Raw genomic sequence first — 21,718 nt, forward strand, 5'->3', positions numbered from 1 at the left:
AAACACCAGGACGCTTAGACCAAGAGCCTCTGGGAAATCGCCCTGCACTGGACACCTGTTCGTATGGCCTGATCACAGAATTTGCTGATGGTTTCGTTATGATCATTCAGAGGACTAAACATATTGTTCCTCTTTTGTAGCAAAAAAGCAGAAATACCAGGCCAGAGGATGAAAATCTATTTTTTCCCCTCTTTCCCTAGATTTCACTTACCAAGAGGATTTCTTTTCTTACAGGACAACTGGGTCAGGAGCCACCAGACTCCATGTTCATTATGTCAAGTCTGCTCATGCAAATGAACATTTTCTTTGAAGAATCGTCAGGTCAAAATTTAGGGATCGTCTGGAACAGAATGTTACCCTACATTTGAGATTAGGGAACGAACAAATATGCTTGTCTTTCTATCTTTTCTCTTTCCTCAGAGCACAGTGAAAACATCAGACAGGCTTCTGTGGGTGACTGACTTGACAAGTAGCTTAGAAGTGAAGCCCAAATGCAAAAAAAAAAAAAAAAAGAAAAGAAAAATCCCAGCCTCTGAAAAACCACGCTCTTCTTTTTCATCTTTTCTTGACATTTTGCTCCCAAAATTAGCTTTTTGATGAGAAAATTGCAGTGAGTCATACCAAAGCTAGTTAAAGGTGAGGCAAATGCCTGAGATTGAAATTCAGTTGATTCCACTTTGCTGTGCTGACGGTGCTTGGTAATTGGACATTGGAATTACAACCACTGTGACCTTTCACAATGAGAAGGAAAAAAGCTCCATTCAATTCGCTGGAATTTTGTCTATATTTAAAGCACTTTTTTTGAATGAAGTCATTTACTCTTCTTTTTAAATTAGCAATATGAAGCAGCCTGTTTTTCATGTGGCTCTGTGCATTTATTCAATCATTCTAGTTCTTAGACCAATAAAAGCCAATCTGTTTCTTGCTTTCTTATCACCTCTCCCTCCATGACCAACTTCCTACCTCTGCCCCTCCCATGCCCACTGTTTCTGGAAGTTACTAGCATGACTTAACTTCCCTCCCGTTGCTGTTTCCACCCAACTCATTTTTCTTTGTTTTTTTTTTTAAATTTTTTGTCCAAGCCAAGCAACTTGCGGGATCTTAGTTCCCCAGCCAGGGGTCGAACCCGTGTCCCCTGCAGTGGAAGCACAGAGTCTTAACCACTGGACCGCCAGGGAAGTCCCTCCACCCAACTCTTAGAGTTGCTCCTCTCCAGATGCAGTCTTCCTTCTATTTCTCTCTCTAGTGCCATGTCTTCAGTGGCATATGAGCATATATTGCTTAGGGTTATGGTTTGAAAGTGGGGTGAGGAAGGAGACATGGCGGTTCCTGGTCCTGGATATGTACCCAAAGCAAGAGCAGATTCCTATTTCTTTCTCCATAGCACTTCTCTGCTCTCGTATAGCTTGTCCTTTCTATTTATTTATTTCATCACTTAACAAATATTTATTGGCTGCTGCTATACATTCAGCCATATTCAAGGAAGAGAAGAAAGAGAACTGGCCAGTGGATTATCAACATGGAAGGAGCAGCCTCCCATCATTCACAAAGGCATACGGACAAAAAAGAGACACTGTCCCTGTGACTGTTTCTCTTCTCAGTAGTTAAAAAAACCTAAGTTCTTTTCATCAGGCCTCAGGATTCCATGTATTTCATATTTTTAAAGACTTCTTAGAAAGTGCTTTTAAATATTGGATTTAAGTTTTTGAAAAAAATCAAAGCTGTCCAGCACAAATCACACTGTGGATTCTTCCCTCATATGTGAAATTGGATTATTTAAAAATCAGCAAAATTGAGGGACAATAAGGGAAGGAGAGCTCATAAAAATAGTTAAGATATATTAACCAGTAGGATAAGATGAATTTGCTTTCCATGGAGAGTAGTTGGATGCCAGAGGCTGATTATAATGTAAATTGGTTTTTTTTAGCATCACCTGATCCCCTCCTTTCTCCCAGCAGCTGCCTTATTGAGTCACTGCCCTACTCCTCCATGCCTGGACCTCACAGTCTGTGAGGTCCATAAAGAATGAAGCCCCGACATGGGGGGTTGGGGAAGGGAGAGAGTTGTGTGTATAGTTTCAGTTTTATAAAAGATGAAAAAGTCCTAGCCATCTGTTGCACAAAAATGTGAATACACTTAAAAATGGTTTCGATGGTAATTTTTATGTTATGTGACTTTCACCACAATTTAAATAAATAAATAAGCAAGCAAGCAAAGCTTATACTAGTTAGAAGACCCAAAGTTTCATAAAGTTCTAGAAATCTCTTTCAAAGATTTTTCTTCATAAAAGAATACAGTCATCACAGCCTATAAATCAGGGATGCAAAATCTTCTAGTTCAAAAGTCAGAAGGTCACAGATAGTATATTAAATGTTCTATGAAAGACAGAGGTTACGGTAGGTGTTACAGCTAATTATACTAAAACAACAGGGCAAATCCAAAGCACTTCTTAGAGTAACTAGAGCTAGATAATACAAGCTGAAGTATCTTTAAAATCTTAAAAACTTATCACTTAAAAAACTATGGCCCAGATGAGGAAGAAACTGACGATAGAAGTTTAAGGAACCCGATACCTACTGCTTCTAGAAGAAATTCTATTGTTTCTCAGAATATACATTCAAAACACATGTAAACCCAACATGATTTTTAAATACACATAAGCATGCTAGCTCACACACACACGCGCACACACACACACACACACACAGATTATTCCTGGGCCTCTAAATTAATTGCCCTAGATCTGATTTTTCTAGAGCTAAGCAGTCACTGGGTAAAATATGTACTATAGTCTAGGCAAAACTATATTTTAAATGATCTCTGAATGACCGCCTAATCTATATTATTCAAATAAGGCAAAAGCTTGACAGACAGATAGAAACGTGGGCATAGTGATAGGAAAGTAAGATGACGACCAAAAGGAAGAAGTTGTCAGGCAGCATTTTTTTTTTTTTTTTTTTTTTTTTTTGCGGTACGCGGGCCTCTCACTGTCGTGGCCTCCCCCGTTGCGGAGCACAGGCTCCGGACGCGCAGGCTCAGCGGCCACGGCTCACGGGCCCAGCCGCTCCGCGGCACGTGGGATCCTCCCGGACCGGGGCACGAACCCGCGTCCCCTGCATCGGCAGGCGGACTCCCAACCACTACGCCACCAGGGAAGCCCAGGCAGCATTTTTAATGTCAGTGTCATGAGAACACCAAAATACCAGGAGTTAGAGCAAAGCTCAAAACCAGATGTTCCTCTCATGTAAAATGGGTTAATTCTGATCTTTATTGCCCTGACTTAAAACATGGAGGGTTCTTCTTTTTAAAAAGAGATGTAAAGCCTAGGGTAGCCGTCATTTGCTGAGTCTATACCGCTCATATATGAATTTCTCATACAATCAACTTAATTTCCAAATAATTTCACACAGAATTTAAGTGGGGTGTGAGCTTATAAGGTATTGCACAAGATATGCATTTTAGTAGTTGGTGAAAAAGTCTGAGTTCAAATAAAGATAAAAGGAATACTATACCTTGCAATAAGAATAACCACAATTAAAAATACTTCAGTCTTGAAAAAGTGTATTTTAGAATTAAATTACTCAAATGTTGAAAAACAAGTCGGGTGCAAGGGTTTGGCACCCACTGTTGCCACTGACTTAGTGGTCACTGTGAATAACGTGTGTTCGAACCCTACGTGAACCTGAGGCCCAGTCCACTCCAAGCCACAGACTCCCTCCCTAAATTTAATAACGAAGACCAGTTCCCCCGCCTTAGACAGGCAGAACCAACAGATACAGCAGGAGAGAAGAGTAATTAAATCAACAACTTGAAAAACCTAAGTAAAATATTGTTTCTAAGTCAAATTTAGCCTCATCTTGTCCTTGAGATTTTTAAACTACTTAGAATGATGAGATGCATAGAAACGCCACAAGGGGGAGGTGTTGGTAAACCAACAAGAGCCCTATCGTGGCCACGCAGATAATACAAGGAAACATTCTTCCCATTTCCACCCTACTGGGATGGATATCAGGATGAAATTGGACAATTCACAAAGGAGGCGAGGGATTTTAAAATAGGATATGTTCAAGAACATGTATCCAGAAATAGAGCATCACGCATAAAAACAGGCAAACCGAAGGGAATACCAGGCCTTCCCTTCCCGTATTTTCTCATCACAGACTTAGTCATTTAAAAACAGGCAGTCTTTGCTTCTTTTCAACAGAGCATTACACTTGAGATATATTTACTCTTCCTTCTCTTTGGGGAACAATCCACTTTAAAAACAGCTGGAAAGCTGAGTATCCTGCGCGATCGGGGGGCGGGGGGGAGTCTTTCATGGGGACCCCTGGCCTGCACCAGCCAGGCTCCAATTACACTGCACATCATTTCAGCTCAAAGTGCTGTCTCTTACCATCACATTCTCAAGGGCTAAGTGAAAAACAAAAGCACACAAACAAAAACCGGAGGTTTAGACTGCAAATCGAGTTCTGAAAGTCTGAGTCAGGCTTCGTTGTGTTCAGAATTAATTCCACTATTCCTACCTTGCCCTGAAGTGAAGTCACCAAAGAAAGAATCGCTGAAACTTGAGGACTAAAAGTTATAAGCCTCATTATGATTTAGCTTTAAAGCTTTCCCAGGAGTGACAATACAAAAGCGAAGCTTCTCTCACAGTGCTAAGGTTTTGTCTTTTTTTTTTCATATATAAATTTATTTGTTTATTTTTGGCTGCGTTGGGTCTTCGTTGCTGCACGCGGGCTTTCTCTAGTTGCAGCGAGTGGGGGCTACTCTTCATTGCGGTGAGCGGGCTTCTCACTGCGGTGGCTTCTCTTGTTGTGGAGCACGGGCTCTAGGCACATGGGCTTCAGTAGTTGTGGCATGCAGGCTCAGTAGTTGTGGCTTGAGGGCTTAGTTGCCCCTTGGCATGTGGGATCTTCCTGGACCAGGGCTCAAACCCGTGTCCCCTGCATCGGCAGGTGGATTCTTAACCACTGCACCACGAGGGAAGTCCCAGAGTTTTGTCTTTTTAATAAAAGCATTTATTTGATTGATATGACCTGTGATACCTTGATTTGATTATTTTTCAAGAAATATTTTCAAAATGAGCCACAAAAAATTGTTTTCTTCAGTCTTGTTAGCCTTAACCTACTATCCCCAAATCAACTGCAATTTACCTACTTCATTTTTTTTTCCCCCCTACTGCTGTGAACTTTACTGGACTGAGTATGAATCAAATAATAATAAAGTAAAATGGGTGACAAGGCCAAGCATGTAGTAGAAGCTCAATAAGTATGGGTTCCTGCCCCAGAACTTCCAGCACGCTTCCTCGTTTGTGTGTAGGGATACCACTCATGTGCTTACACCCAAGAATGGCTTTGTCCATAGATGTCAATTACCTTTCTGTGGCTGTGATGTAAATTCCAAGAACAGCTCTTACATCCATTCTGATTCCAGCCGTTCCCTCCTGAGCACTTTCTTACATTCTGCTCTGTGAGAGGCACCGAGGGGCAGCAGAGAGTGTATAAAGCATGGTCCTGAAGCACCAATAGTTGAAATAAAACCAAGCCTTGTGAAACGTACAGCTGCAAGTCTGGAGAGCATGTCATCAAATATGACAGCAGTGGACACAAGGCAGCATGGCATGGAAAGAATGTGTGTTGTGTAGTGAGACAAACCCTGTAGTGGGTTGAATCGTGTTCTCCAAAAAGAGGTGTTCATGTCCCCAAATCCGGGCACCTGTGAGTGTGCCCTTATTTGGAAATTGGGTCTTTGTACTTGTAATGAAGTTAAGGGTCTTGAGAGGAGGTCGTCCTAAATCCAGTGACTGGTGTCCTTACAAGAGAAAGGACAGGGAGCAATGGCAGAGAAGAGAGGGTCGTGTGGACATGAAGATGGACATCAGAGTGATGCAGCTACAAGCCAAGGAACGCAAGGCTTGCTGGCAACTACTGGTACGTGAAGCTGGGAGACCCAGAGGCATGGAGCTGACCCTCCTGCAGTCTCCAGGAGCCTTCCAACACCTCGACTTCAGACTTGTCGCCTCCGACACTCTGAGACGATAAACCTGTTGTTTGAGCCACCCGGGTTGTCATGATTTGTTACAGCAGCCCAAGGAAGCTGATACAACCCGACATGGGTGCACATCCGTTCCGCACCAGTTTCCGTGGCCCTCTCTAAACAAGGGTTCATAATACAGAGGTCAAAACCCAATTTAGACTTGGTGTTATGCACGCTCCACCTCTGACCACCTCTGCGACCTCGGGAATGAGACTTTACACCTTGTTTCTCAGTTTCCTCACCCATGCAATGAAGACAGCAGCTACCCTGCAGGGCTAGTTTGAGGATCACAGGAGATTCTGCACAGAAAGCACAGGTGCAGAGAGCAACACCTGCTCAAAGAGGCCCTCCAAAGATGGAAGACCTGTCGTTACGGTGGTTGCCATGGGAACTGACTGTCGTTAATGGTGGTTGCCATGGGAACTGACTGGCTAGGAAGATGACTAAGGTTTGAGACAACAGGAAACTCTAATCAGGAAGTAAACATGTAGGGGACCTGGAACCAATGGTCCCATTTGGACGGGTCACAGAGAAAGAAGGGGATGCTAGGTTAGATCCAAGGTGTGGGCAGCTCAGGAATATAAGCAAAGAAAGAACGGAACTGAAGGAGCGTCTGCACAGAGGTCCCTGAGAGCCCAGGGACCGACTTGAGAAGAAGATTGGACAGCTTCCTCCTGACACCGAAGTTAAAATTCACTAGAAATCCTAGGGACAGTTTAGAAGTGATACACTGTGAAATAAGTGTATGGAAATCTTTGCGTAAGGAAATAACCCTTAAAAAAGGATGACGAAGAAGGATTAGTTCAGTGGGCTAGACTAGAACAGTGTTCCGCGAACCTCGTGTAGCGAAGGGCTGGTTTATTTCCAGCCTAAGAAGGGCTGCTATAAAAGACAATAAAATACAACAAAAGGGTTTCCCCGGTGGCGCAGCGGTTGAGAGTCCGCCTGCCAATGCAGGGGACGCGGGTTCGTGCCCCGGTCCGGGAGGATCCCACGTGCCGCGGAGCGGCTGGGCCCGTGAGCCATGGCCGCTGAGCCTGCGCGTCCGGAGCCTGTGCTCCGCAACGGGAGAGGCCACAGCAGTGAGAGGCCCGCGTACCGCAAAAAAAAAAAAAAAAAAAAAAGATGTCTAGAACATGGAATAAAAAAAGGCAATGACTACCCCCCCAAACCCACTTTTTTGTTATCAGATTCAAATATACACAAAATTACTCTGTCAAATGATCGTGAACGTTTTGAAATTCTTACTCTTGGCTGCAGCCTGACGTTATCACAGACCCAGAAGGAACGGCTGGTCCTCAGACAACACGTGGAGTAGCTCTTCCAAGGAGTGGAGGCTGAGCGAAGAATGGGCAGCGAAAGAGGAGGAACAGAGGACACAGCAGTGGGTGCCAGAGGCAGGGGCTGGGGATGGATGAAATGAGTGAAGGGAACTTCCCGCTATAAATAAACGTCCTAGGGACGTGCTGGACGGCATGGTGTCTAGAGTTAATAATACTGTAATGCATATGTGACCGTCACTAAGAGACTGATTCTTAAAAGTTCTCATCACAAGAAAAAAAATTCTGTAGATGGTGATGGATTGTTAAGTAGACGTTGTGATGATCATTTCACAATGTATACAAATAGTGAATCATGATGTCCACCTGAAATTAATATAACGTTGTATGTTGATTATGCCTCAATTTTTTTTTAAAAAAAATAAGGGAGTGAAAAATCCAGAGAAGGCGCTCAGGGGGCTACTGTCATCTTCAAGGAAGCTGAAGATAAAGGTGGTGAAAATGCAAGTGAGGAAGAGACTCAGACACAAGGTACTTTGAAAAGCAAATTGATGAGGCATGAGAATAATGAACTTTAGCTAAAGAAGAGCTGACTCCAAGGTTTTCATGAGATAAATAAGACTGACCCATTTATTGAATGGAAGGAATAGGACAAAAGTGCAGTAAATGGGAGAAATAACCACATAGCTAGAGCGACCAGACTCCAAATACCACACCTCCTGCACTTTGAGGCTCTACAGCCCCGCACCTGCTCCACAAGTGACAGAAGAGGGTCTCTTCTTCACTGTTGCCTTGGTGAGCGAGCATTATAGATTGACCATACCATCAGGGTTAAGTTAAAATAAATGTTGTGGCTTGAAAATAAAAATTTCCATGACAGAGAAATTATTAGAAGGAAAACTTGGTAAAGAAAGGTAAACTTGGTTTAAAAAGGAAGAAAAAAGAAGAAGAAAAAAAAAAAAAAGAAAAGAAAAACTGTTTAATAAGACTCCCTGGCCACAGGAGGTCAGTGTTGCTTCGAAACAAAATTACCCCAAGTCCCTTTGGGGGTATAAAGGTCTTACGAGAAATGACATTTTCTTCTAAAAGAATGTTAATTTCAATATATCTGATTTTCAGACTTACTGACTGACAGATGGTCACAGCATGTTAAAAAAAATCAACTTGTTAAAAATATATGTTTCATGCAAAAATTAGCTTGGATCCTCCTCATTCAAAAGCAATAAGAGAAATTAAGGGAGGGGAGAAATATATGTATAAAAAAATCCATGCATCCCCTCAGATATGTATCTATAGGTATATAGATATATATGTTCAATCTCACCCAGAGCTCAGTGCCAAGGAAAAGGAAAAAAACCCTGTCTTTAATTACTCTGTAACTGAAGAGGTCAGGCACACGCTCATAACATCTCTTGGTAGAAATAAAAAAATAAAAAAATAAATGCTCTACTGCAGACAATAAACGCAGAGATTAGTATTGGCAGAAACATTTGCACTATCTTCATTCTAAGATTAGGAGAGTTGAACAAAGTAATGCAAGAGTGAAGAAGAATAGAGACCACCTCGAACACAGGGACAAAACGTTACAATGAATTTGTTGGGGAAATCCCATTGGGATGACTGGGGCCAGTTTGCGGATGTGTCGCGTAATTCTGATTCATCCATATTGCCCAAGTTCCACGCTTATCTGAAACATCTGGGTATTCATTCACGCACTGCTCTGGACAAAAACAGAGAGATCCCACCCCTCATGGAGCTGTGTTTTAAATGAGCAGACAAATGTGTGAAAATACAATTACCCATAGCGATAAAGGCTCAGAAAGAAAAGAGCAGAGCGGCCAGACAAGACCTCTAGGGGGAAGTGACATTTAAGTGAGCACCCGAAGACTATGCAGGCCAAGAGTTGTGAGTCAGCATTTTGGGTCACAGACGCCAAAGCCAGCGTGGCCAGTCCACAGTGAGTGAGAAGGAAAGCAAATCCTGGGTCTGAAGAAGTTCAGATGTATCCCAAGTGCAATGGGAAACCAGTGAATGAGACAAGTCATGATCCAATTTGCATTTACAGGGGAAAAAAATCATTTGTCTGTTGTATAAACGGGTGGGGTGGGGATTCAGCAAGAGTGGAAGTCGGGAGACCCAGATGTGGTTAGGAATTTGGGTGGTAGTCCAGGAAGACGATGTCTGAGAAGATGGAGGGAAGGAAACAGGTTCTAGACATTTGGAGGGAGAATCAGCAGGTCTTATCGGGGACCAGATGCGGGGGGCAGGGGGTAGTATCTCTCTTAACTGTATGCTTATGCCTCTACAGCTGCAACTTAATTTTATTGTTTCTACAAAGAAATACTAACCTTTCCTCTTAAAAGTAGAGTTATTAAATTTTCACTGATTATGCAAAGAAGTAGCAAGTAATCATATTTCGTTGATTGTTTTGATTTATGTACATAAAATAATACCAGTTGAGTGCCATGACTTTTTAATGCCAATGGAAGCAAAACTATATTCAGCCAAATGCTTTTAAAATTTAAAAAAGATGATTATGCCCTTGCAATTCTGATTTGATATCCATCGTTCAAAGTCTCTGTTGATTTTTTTTCTCTTAGAAATATTCATGGGAAATGAATATGTTGAATCCAAAAATGTTCATCCACAAATCTATCAATTATAGTCAAACTTAATTTCTACTCTATGGGAACATTTTCAGTAACACTCAAGAACTGTGATGAGAGTATCTATGTCAGCCAGACAACTAACAGGAAAAATTATGGGCCTGTGGATACATCTAAATGATCTTAAAAGAACAAGGACTAACGTACACTAAATGGGCAAAGCTTTATCCTAAATTAGTTCTGGACTTTCTAATGAAAATGGAGATTACCTGGACAAGTTGGTTGCCATCTGGCAGAACTGGACCAGCCGCTCTTCTGAGTAGAATCCTAAGGGAATAGATTTCCAAAGACGTTAGACGCCAGGCGGAGACCGCAAGAGGCTACAGGTGTAGGGGTTTGGGAAATATTTTTAAATTACAGAGCATAATGCTAAAAAAGCAGTTAACTATAACGGCTATAATTCTCCTGCAAAAGAATTTAGCACAAACAGACAGGTAGTTACTGGGCAATCTCTGCTAAACACCCGAAGTATGTTCAGATCCGCACATTTAGGCCCGGGACACGCACTCACCTGGATCCGTTCCGGTAAGACTCTCCCCGTGTCGCTACCTTGTCCCCATCGTTGTCTCTTTTCCAAGGAACAGCCCAAAGACTTTTCACACCTCTCTTTTGCGACTGCTGTAGGAACAAATCAGGATAATGGTTGTAAAGGGCTTTGAAAAGATAAAAACGGCAATACAAGACAGTGTTATATAATCAGTTATGATTTCCTTTTATGATTTACCTGTTACATTTTATCATAACTATAGGCTTTATCTAAGTAGAGTAAAAGTAGCATACATTTATAATTATACATTTTATATTATGTAACAGGATTACATTGTTTGTTAGTACTCAACAAGGAAATGAATCCTAAAATCTCCTTAAAAATTTTTTTTAAACTATAGCTATGTTGGTTTCATCCCAAATCTTGAAATCTGACTTTCTCAGGATGGAATCTAGGCATATGTATTTTTACAGCTTTCTAGGTGATTCTGATATGCACCCCAGCTTCAGAATCTCTGCATTGCTTTGATGAATATCAGGTTAGAGTATGATTGTGGCAATCAAAATTTATTTTAATGTATATATTTAAATTGAGATTTAAAAAAATAATCCTTATAAGTTAGCAAGGTAAGAAATGCAAATAATCTGCCAATTAACCCACATGTGGATTATGTAGGTTCACTGTGGATTTCATTTGGGTTTTTTACAGCAGCAGCACAGGAGCTATTTCTCTGCTTGTCCAGCCGCTGGTTACTGCAGGATCGGTCTCTCTCAAGATTGCAAATCTCCAGAAGGCGTCTGTCTCGCAGGTAATCAAGAACAGATCCCCGAGCTGCCAGCGTGGTGACTTCCTCAGCTCTGGCTCCCTTCCTATGCATGGTGTTATAGGAAGCTCCTTGATGCCATCGGTGCATGGCAGCGATGCCATGTACGAATCCCAGAGTGCCAGTGCCCGGCGTGTCGAGTCCTCCCCTGCGCCAGAGTCACTGCCTGGCTGAGTGAGATCTCACCAGCGTCACTGAGATGTCAGCATGCTGGGCCCTCGGCGCACACACGCTGCGATGTGCTGTGCCGTCCAATGACGCCGTGAGCGCGCGCATGCGCACACACGCGCACACACGCACACGCACGCACACACGCGCACGCACGCACACGCACGCACACACGCGCACACACGCACCCTCTAGGTCACACTTCCAGGTCGGTTCCCCAGAGTGCTTCCTTATGTCCCCAATGCCACGCCCAGATCTGTAAAATCAGCCTTTCTGCTTTTGGTCCCCAGACGTGAGCCCCTCACCTGGTGGAGGGTGTGCGTGGAGAGGGCAGGAGAGGACCCGAGATTAATGGATGAGGACGGGGGTAAGGGACGGCTGGCAGCTGCACTGGAAATTCTCTCGTCTACAGATCTGGGGTGTCTCTATCACACCAAGTCTGACTCACGTCTCTTCTCCCTTATTTTCTGGAACTGCCCTTCAAAAAGGCTGCTCCCATGGGTCTGGCAGAAATGCTTGAATTCTAGCTGGACCACAATTTAGGGGCGTGCACTGGCCTCCTAACGTCATTCCCAGAGTCCTCTGTTCGCTATGGAAGGGAAATCTGACAGACTAGTAATATCGTAAGGAAGATTATAGAAAAGCCAATTTTATTTACAATTAAACATATAATTTAGTCCGCCTTTGCAAAGAGCTGTTCCAATATTTATCTTTTATTCTTCATAAAAAATATAATACATCTATAGCATTATTTCTTCCCCTCCCCCCTCCACCCAAGTACAAGTCTGTTACAGAGTCAAACAATTCTGACCAGTCCTCTGGAAAACAATCCAGCCCCATGCTAGTCCGTTAAGCAAGCGTGTCGTTAAAGCGTTGCTTGTCAAAGCTGATCTTTTCCAAGGTGACTGTGTCCCCAGCTCCCTGAATGCACCCCCTTCAGACATTGCTGGTCAAGCAAAGCCTCTGTACTCGTCCCTGATGGATGTAGAACAAACTCCAGGATGACACTCCATCCAAGCAGGATAAGGGACGGAGGGGCTCAAACTGCACCTGGGCAGCAGAAATGCCTCAGACCCTGACGAGCTGACTGTCTCAAAAGCCTTGAATCAGGCTTAGCCAATGACATAATTAGCATTTCCTTCCGGAAGAAGCGAGAGAACTACAATGTGGTTTGGGAACTCCCTCACCTGCAAGTAAGATGCAGACATTCACTCTCAAAGAGCTATTGTTTTCAATTCTTTCTTTTGAGATAATTTCAGCCTTACAGAAAAGTTGTAAAACTAGTACAAAGCATACCCACAGAGCCCTCAAGGAGCTTCCCAACTATTGATATTTTATCATGATGGCTCCATCAGTCTCTCTCTGTCTTAACCACAGAATGTTTTTCCTGAAGCGTTGGAAAGTGAGTGGTAGACATAATAACCCCCCTCTTCCCAAATACCTGCCTTACCACATTGCAATGATCAAAAGCAGGAAATCAGCATTGATATACTACCAGTATCTATCCTATAGATCTTATAACAAGTTTGCCAGTCACACCACTAATGTCCTATGTAGCAAAAGAACAGGAGACAGGATTTTAAGGCTTTTAGGTGAGGTCACAGTGGCTCCGAGATTCTTTCTGGTAACAAGGTAGCATAAGAATTGTTAGGCCTCAGTACACAGTGGTCCTGGTCTAAAATACTCCTTGGTATTTAGACCTTGAAACCTGCTGCTATCTTCTCAATTGAAGGATAAGAAGTGAAGATCCAGAATGTTGATTATGTGCCTTTCTTTTAAATGACGTATAGTTGCTGTACAATGTTATGTAAGTTACAGGTGTACAATATAGTGATTTGCAATTTTTAAAGGTTATACTCCATTTAAAGTTGTTATAAAATATTGGCTGTATTCCCCGTGTTGTACAATACATCCTTGTAGCTTATTTTATGCCTAATAGTTTGTACCTCTTAACCCCCTACCCTGATACTGCCCCTCCCCCCTTCCCCCTCCCCACTGGTAACCACCAGCCCGTTCTCTATATCATGAGTCTTCTTCTCCTTTGTCATATTCACTAGTTTGTTGTATTCTTTAGACTCCACGTACAAGTGATATCATACAGCATCTGTCCTTCTCTGCCTGACCCACTTCACGCAGCATAATGCCCTCCAAGTCCATCCATGTTGCTGCAAATGGCAAAATTTCATTCCTTTTTTATGGCTGAATAGTATTCCATTGTCTAGATATACCATATCTTCTTTATCCATTCATCTGTTGATGGACACTTAGGTTGCTTCCATATCTTGGCAATTTCAAATACGGCTGCTATGAACTTTGGGGTGCATGTATCTTTTCGAATTAGTGTCTTTTTTTCAGATATATACACTGGAATGGAATTGCTGGATCATATGGTAGTTCTATTCCTATTTTTCGTTTTTTTTTTTTTGAGAAACCTCCATACTGTTTTCTGCAGCAGCTGCATCAATTTACATCCCCACCCAGAGTGCACGGGGTTCCCTTTTCCCCACACCCTCTCTACCATTTGTCATTTGTGTTCTTCTTGAGGACGGCCATTCTGACAGGTGTCAGGCGATATCTCATTGTGGGTTTGATTTGCATTTTCCCAATGATCAGTGATGCTAAGCATCCTTTCATGTACCTGTCGGCCATCTACATTTCCCCTTTGGAAACATGTTTATTCGGTCCTTCCTCTAACTATTTTCTTTTTTTTTGATGTTGAGTCATATGATCTGTTTACATATGTTGGATATTAACCCCTTATCGGTCATATAATTTGCAAATATCTTCTCCCATTCAGTAGGTTGTTCTCTTGTCTTGTTGATGGTTTCCTTTGCTGGGCAAAAGCTTTTAAATTTAATTAGGTCTCGCTTGTTTATTTTTGCTTTTATTTCTTTTGCCTTAGGAGACAGATCCAAAAAATATTGCTACAATTTATGTCAAAGACTGCTCCACCTGTGTTCTCTTCTAGGAGTTTTATGGTTTTAGATCTTACATTTAGGTCTTTAGTCCACTTTGCGTTTATCTCCTTTTATTTCTTCTCTGTTTCTCTTCTGAGCAGCTTAATTCAACAACTCCTACTGACTGCCTGATACACCCAAGACACTATCTTTGGTTCAGGAGGATACAAAGTTTTATAAGATGCAGTCTCAACACCCATGAATCAAAATGTTATTAAACAATCTGTAGCTAAGTGGAAATAAAAGAGATCCTATGATAAACCATAATGGAAAAGAATATTAAAAAAGTATATGTATGTATAACTGAATCACTGTGTTGTACAGTAGAAATTAACACACACTGTAAATTAACTACACTTCAATTTTAAAAAAAGGAAAAAAAAAGGAGAGATATAATAGATTACTGAGGCCCAGCTATTTGGTAGATGCCATATCAAATGATTCATATGCATATCTCATTTTTCACAAATATGGTGACATTGGCATTATTTTCCCTGTTTCATAGATGGGAAGTTGAGGTGCATAAAATTGAGAAAGCTTCCCTTCAGGTCCATGCGGTGAGACTCAGAGAAGGATCTGAACCGAGGTCTGCCTCCAAAGCCCTTGCTCTTCTCCTCAAAAATGAGGTAGAAACATATCATGTGGAACAGCCAGGAGGGGAAGGGAGAGAGGGAATGAGAAAATGAAAATTAGTGAAGGGGCGGAAGCCTTCCCAGGCCTCAAGGACAAACCTCCATTTGAGCACAGACTGACGAGTGGATAGGATTTTGAGGATAAAGATGAAGAAACAGTCCAGACAGAAGCGAAAGCCAGTGGCTTGAAATAGCTGTCTGCAGGGTCCTACGCTTTGACTCATCTAAACAGCCAAATTAGGTTCTCGTGACAGAGCAGAGGAAACGCGCGGTTTCTTAAAAGTTCAAGTCTGCCCCAGGGGCGTCCCAGGGACAGCAGAAGCCTGGAAGAGATCATTCATGCCCTTGGGCAAGAAACAGCTTCTCCCCTGGAATCCGTGGTTGGCAAGCTTTCTTTTCACCGTGAAGCTCTTTCTGATTTCTTTTTTCACAAGGAAGACTTTTGCCCCTTTGAGCTATAGAGTATGAGGTGTTACTGGGAACCCCTTTTTCAAATTCTCTCTCTCCTCAGAGTGCTAGTGTCTTCAGTGTGGACAGAAGCAAAGAGTCAGGACTTGCTGGACACCTGTCTGTTGGTCATGCAACAAACTGCAGTTGCCTTGGAAGCGATCTGGTTGGGGGAACCTCGCTATTTCTGACATAAAGAGATGTTCTTTGTTTTCATTTGCATCTTCTAAGGAACTGATGCATAATAGCGTCAGCAGGACACACATCCTGGACAAAAATCGTATTGATGACACTATCACTGACTGCTGAGAAATTACAGTTAGAAGGAAATTTTGTTTCTACTAATATGTCTATAATAGACTGAATAATTTTCTATTGTAAATATTCAAATTATATTACGGACCCAGATCAGCATGTTTTGAAAGATGCTCATTTTGAAGTTTGAAAAGTTATACAGGTCTCAGCTTTAAAAAAATGTTTCTTAAGCTCCAACTCACAGTTTAAAATATTATGGAGAAGGTTTAGGCACCATTAGCCTGTCATAGGCTAAACCACTTCCCCTCTTCTAAGAGACCACAAGAGAGGAGAGCATCTGGGCTGCTTTCCCCATCTCCTTTCAAATGCAGAGCATCACGAGCCCACGGTCCCCTCCCACAGCACAGGGAAATACTTCCCTCCCTCCAAGTTCATGCACACTGTCTACCACATTTTTCTGGGTAAAGTGCTCACATATTGATGTGATTATCATGAACAACCAGTGGGCATTAAAAAGTCACCTGCTGAGGCTTCCCTGGTGGTGCAATGGTTAAGAATTCGCCTGCCAATGCAGGGGACACGGGTCCGAGCCCTGGTCCGGGAAGATCCCACATGCCGCGGAGCAACTAACTAAGCCCAGTGCGCCACAACTACTGAGCCTGCGCTCCAGAGCCCGTGAGCCACAACTACTGAAGCCTGCGCGCCTAGAGCCTGTGCTCCACAAGAGAAGCCACCACAATGAGAAGCCCGCGCACTGCAACGAAGAGTGGCCCCCGCTCGCTGCAACTAGAGAAAGCCCGCACGCAGCAACGAAGACCCAACGCAGCCAAAAATAAATAAATAAAATTAAAAAGTCACATGCTGCTTCATACAGGTAGCCTGAGATCACCATCTCAGTAGGTGCCAAAAAACGATTTTGCTAGAAGCCCTCCTTGCAGTGTTTTGTGTTTTTTGTTTGTTTGTTCTGGTTTTTTTTTTTTTTGTCTCTGCGTGGCTATGCAGGATCTTATTTTCCCGACCAGGGATCAAACCTGTGCCCCCTGCAGTGGAAGCACAGAGTCCTAATCACTGGATCTCCAGGAATTCCCAGCAGTGTGTTTCTATGTGTCTCTTCTTACGTGTCTCACCACCACAGTGCAAGGCTGAGAAAAATAAAAAGTTCTCTCCCATGCACTCAATATGGCTTAAGCTATTAACTCCCACTCCCACTTAAGTCAGGGACAAGAATGCCCCACATCAAGGATCACTAATAACGCTTCTTTTCTTCAACCTTGTATCAGGCACCTAACCAATGCAGTTAAAGAGAGGAAAAGAAGTAAATGGTATAAAAAGTGGAAAGTTAGCGGTAACAATTCTACAAAATTCCTTATTTGTAGGAAATGTCTCCTCATTACAAATGCAAGCAAAACTACTAAAGAGTTCAGCTATAGCTTTAGAATAAACAAGTAATAACCAAGTGCAAAATTTATTAGGAAAAAGAGGCCCCCAAAAGCAGTAGCATACACTGCAAGATGCAAAGAAATAAATCTCAAAAAGTATGGGCAAGACTTTTATGGAGGAAACAATAAACGTCATTGAAGGATATACACAAGAAGGTTTTGGATAATAGAGACATATGCCCTGTCCTTAGATAGAAAGACTCATAAATATATCACACTTGATCTAAAAACAAGAAACTCCAATTTTTAAAAATCAACAGGGTTTTTCTCATAATTAAACATACATATTTTAAAATCCATAAAGAGTTCAGTATCTTGTAATAACCTATCGTGGAAAAAATCTGAAAAATCTGGGTCACTTTGCTGTACACCTGAAACTAAGACAATGTTGTAAATCAACTATAGTTCAATTTAAAAAAAAAAAAAAAAAAGAAGAAGAAGAGCAAAGAGCCAAGATAATGAAGACATTTCTGAAGAAGAAAAGCTGTAGGAAGGGTGAGACTTGCCTATCTGATAACGGGAGCTGTTACAAAACCATGGCCAATTAGGTGGGGGTACTAGGCAAGCAGCCCAGGGCTTCAGGGAGCCCGGACACACACTGGTCTTTTCAGTAAATATGAAACAATTGATCCCCCATATGGAAGATATTATATCCATCACTCTTATCATACACAGAAATAATTCAAGGTCTATTAAAAACCTAGACATGGAAAGCAAATGCATTAAAACACTTAAAAGAAATATCAGAGCAAGATGCTATGACTGGGGTGGGAAAGGACTTCCTACACAAGATTTATTGAAAAGACCAAATCATAAAGATTAGGCTCCAGGAATTCCTTGGTTTGTAGCTGCTTTTCTCCTACATCTGCCTCAAACTCCATCAGCCTTCCCCTCTCTCGCTCATAAAGACACTCGCCACTGGACTTCGGACCTGCTGCATAATCCAGGGTCTTCACTTCTCCATAGCTTTAATTTAATTGCATCGGTAAAGACCCTTTTCCCAAATAAAGCTACATTCACAGGTTCCAGGGCTTAGGATGTGGGCATATCTTTTGGAGGCCACCATCCAACCCCCTGCAAATATTGTCAATAATCTACAGATACGTACCTCAGTAACAAAATGATTTAAACCAAAAACACTCATGGGAATAAGAAACACCACACCCTCCTCTGGGAATGTAAAGGGAGAGGTGGGGCTAGGAGAGGGAGACCTTACAGAGGGGCTCAAGTGTGTCTGTAACTGTCCTCTTTTTAAACCATCTGAAGTAAATGTGGCCAAACATTGAGCTTTGATAGGGTTGAGTGGAGGTCATCTTTTTCTCTGTACTTTTCTGTAATTATGAAATATTTCATAAATTTTAAAAATTAAACAATGCAAAGATGTCCTGTTCCTTGGCTCGCTCAGGAATTTGGAGGAGTTACTTTTGACAAGCCCTGGCCTATCCTTGTCTACCCTCTGTTCATTCGGAATCGCTCACACATTCACGACCCCTCTCGGCCCTTGGCAAGCTTGGAGTCAGAACTCCTTCGCCCTTACCTAACCCACCTCTCAAACCTTATGATCTGTCCTCCCTACCATTTTGCTTGTTTTAGAAAGTAACCTAATCATTTAAAAACTCATAATCTTAAAAAAAATCATAATCTTTGAGAGTAATCATGAGTAACAGTGCAGGCTTTAGAATCAGAATTTTACTTTGATTTAATTTGCTACTCCAGTGTGACATTGAACAAGTCACTTCTCTAAGCCTCAGTTGACAATGTTGAGGTAGTAGTTACACCTACCGTGAATCTGACATAGGCATTAAAAAGTAATAAATAAGTCCTTGATGTCTCTTAGCTGATATTAATATTAGACCCTCTAAGTCAACTACTGATATTCTTCTTATGCACATTTATTGCTTTTATTGACCTTCCAGAGAAAACCACGGTCCCTGTGCTGTGGACTGCATTGCATGCAAATTATTTCTGAGCGTTGTAACCAATATAAGTCTTCTGATGTTTCGTTTTTATAAAGTTGTCATTAGAGGTCTGTGGGCTCCTCCATTCTGTTTTTTCACGGAACAAAGTAGAATCATTGTTTTCAATGCTCCTACAAAGTACTTATAATCCCCACTGTCCTCTGGCTGTGCAATATTTTAGCAAGTGGACACGGTTCAGCATCAGGAAGAAGGCGATAAACTTTTCAAGAATGAATTGGCACATTGTCAAAATGTGGGACTGCACTTGGAGTAGTAAAAACTATGTCCCTGTAATGTACTAAAAATCTGAAGCGCTCACCTGAGAACACCCTTCAGTGAAAGATATTTGTTTGGGCTTTTACATGACTATCAATGACCAGTGGTCTATGATTTGGGGAAAATGTTATCCTACAAGAAAGAAACTCCCCAGAGCAACAGCTCCACCTTTAAACAAATGACAAACTAAAGGTTCTCTGTGAAGGATGCATACTGCAAATTTAGAGTAGGGCTTGCTTGCAGCGACCTCAACTGAGAGATCTCTACAACATTTTAACCAAACATTTTTTTTTTCTGATTACAAAGTAATAACATGTTTTTCTGATACAAAGTAGTACTGCAGAAAGTGCAGATAATAAAATATCCAAAAATAATATAAATCAAGGGTAACATCACCACCTGGATAGAACCACAAGTAAACTTAGCCATTTTGTATAACATTTCAGGCTCTTCTGCTGTGTGTGTGCACGCGTGTTTGTATGTGTAGTTTATGTTTTTAACTCATTCTTCAGTGTGCACGACACAAAACTAGACATTTCTCACTTAACAATGTTGTGTTCATTTCCTATTGTTGCTGTGACAAACTATCAGAGACTTGGTGACTGAAAACAACACAGATTTACTACAGTCACAGTCCTGGAGCTCAGAAGCTCAACGTGGGTCTCACTGGTCTGAAATCAAGGTATCAGCAGAGTCCTGGACCCTTCCATGGCCCAAACCAGCAGTGGTCCACTGAGTTTCTCTCACGTAGCATCCCTCGACTTCGGACTCTCCTGCCTCCTTCTTTCACCTCTAAAGGCCTCTGTGAGCATCCCGGGCCCACTCAGATGATCCACGATCATCTCCCCCTCTCATGTTGCAACTGATGAGTCACTTTCGTTTCATCTGCAGCCTTAGCCCCCCTTTCCCTGAAGCACAATACCTTCACAGGTCCCAGGGCAGCTGTGGATTCCTCTGGGGGGGGGGGGGCTCATTATCTGCCTCCCACAACTCTATTCTGACCATCCTTCTAGTCCTTGACTATTCCTCTATCTGTACTTTCCTCTTTAATCACTACAGTGCATCTTACTGTACGGATGGATACAACGTAAGTCATTGTACTGTTTTGCTACCATAAAGGTATTCAAGTTGCTATCATTTGCCACTCCTGGGCAGTAAAAATGACGAGTTATGGTTTTAAATAATACTGTATGTGTATTTATATATCTCTGGGAGGGCAATGAATGAGTTTCGTATCAGCTCCCCTTCTACCGCTGGCGTGAGCCAAGGTTCCCTGATGCCCTCGCGGACCCTGGCCATTATCTTTCCTTTCTAATCTCCGCCATATTGGTAAGTGGGAAGTTACTTTCCATTTTTATTTGCCTTCCCGTGGCTTCTACTGAGAGGGAACATGTTTATATACTTACGTTTTCCACCCAAGCTTCCTCACGTGCGGGGCTGTGATGAGCGGACTCTTGTCAGCCGTGATGTCAGCCACCTTGACACTGAGACTCGGTGGGTGGTCCCTTCGCTCTTCCTGAAGCCCCTGGACTTGACCCTCCTTCTACCTCCTACTCACGACATCCTTAAGTCCCCACACACTGCTCCTGCTCTGCGGCGTCCTGACACGCACGCACCCTCTGGGTGTGACACAAGTTCTGTGCCCGCGGCCACTGGGGCAGTGAGCGCACTTGTTCCCGGGGGCGGGGGGCGGGGAGGTTGCTGGAGCAGGTCCAATGGACTCTTGAGCACTGTCCCCTCTCAAGATGGCTCTTCCTCTTGTGTCACAGGAACTTTGCATCCTTAGGCCTTCTACCAGCCTGTTGCTGCATGTCCTCCTTGACATGTGTGACAAAATGAACTGTTAGGACTGCACTTCTCAACTGATAGCTCCTGTTGCCTGAAGTCTGGATTAGCGGAACTCTCATCCAGCCCATTTTACCCAGCACCTATTGTAAAGGCTGTTCTTATGTGTATATGAGTCATCATCATTTAACACCCTTTGTTTATTGTTCTTGTATGCCTTCCAGAAAACGAAACTCAGTTCCTATGCGGTGAGCTGTGCTGCGTGAATGTGACACAGCCCAGTGTAACCAACACCGAGAGAGCATCTTCAGGTGCTCTGGTTTTTATTTTAGGCACAGTTGGTACCTCCGTGGCATTTCTCTAGACTTCAGATTCTCTCATCTCTTTCTCTCCATTTGCATTCATTTAAAGGGAGGGGGATACAGAAATGCAAAGAAAATCAGGAACAAAAACACAGCGAGTCTCCTCATTTGGAACGCAAGTGAGGTGTTAAAATAAATGAAAGAATA

The 21,718-nt window shown here is 42.5% G+C and overlaps 1 protein-coding gene across 3 annotated transcripts in view; it reads right to left on the minus strand.

Moving 5' to 3' along the window:
* SOCS6 (suppressor of cytokine signaling 6) overlaps window positions 1-21,718 on the minus strand; it is a 1,023,578-nt gene that overhangs the window by 903,203 nt on the left and 98,657 nt on the right. For all 3 annotated transcript variants that reach the window (XR_010836697.1, XR_010836699.1, XR_010836698.1), the window contains 2 exons: window positions 10,494-10,600; window positions 10,192-10,249 (listed from right to left, as the gene is read on the minus strand). The gene's annotated coding sequence lies outside the window, so the exon portion shown is untranslated. The remainder of the gene's footprint in view (window positions 1-10,191; window positions 10,250-10,493; window positions 10,601-21,718) is intronic.

The sequence above is a fragment of the Kogia breviceps genome, chromosome 15 (assembly GCF_026419965.1).
Source record: "Kogia breviceps isolate mKogBre1 chromosome 15, mKogBre1 haplotype 1, whole genome shotgun sequence".
Lineage (NCBI taxonomy): Eukaryota > Metazoa > Chordata > Mammalia > Artiodactyla > Physeteridae > Kogia > Kogia breviceps.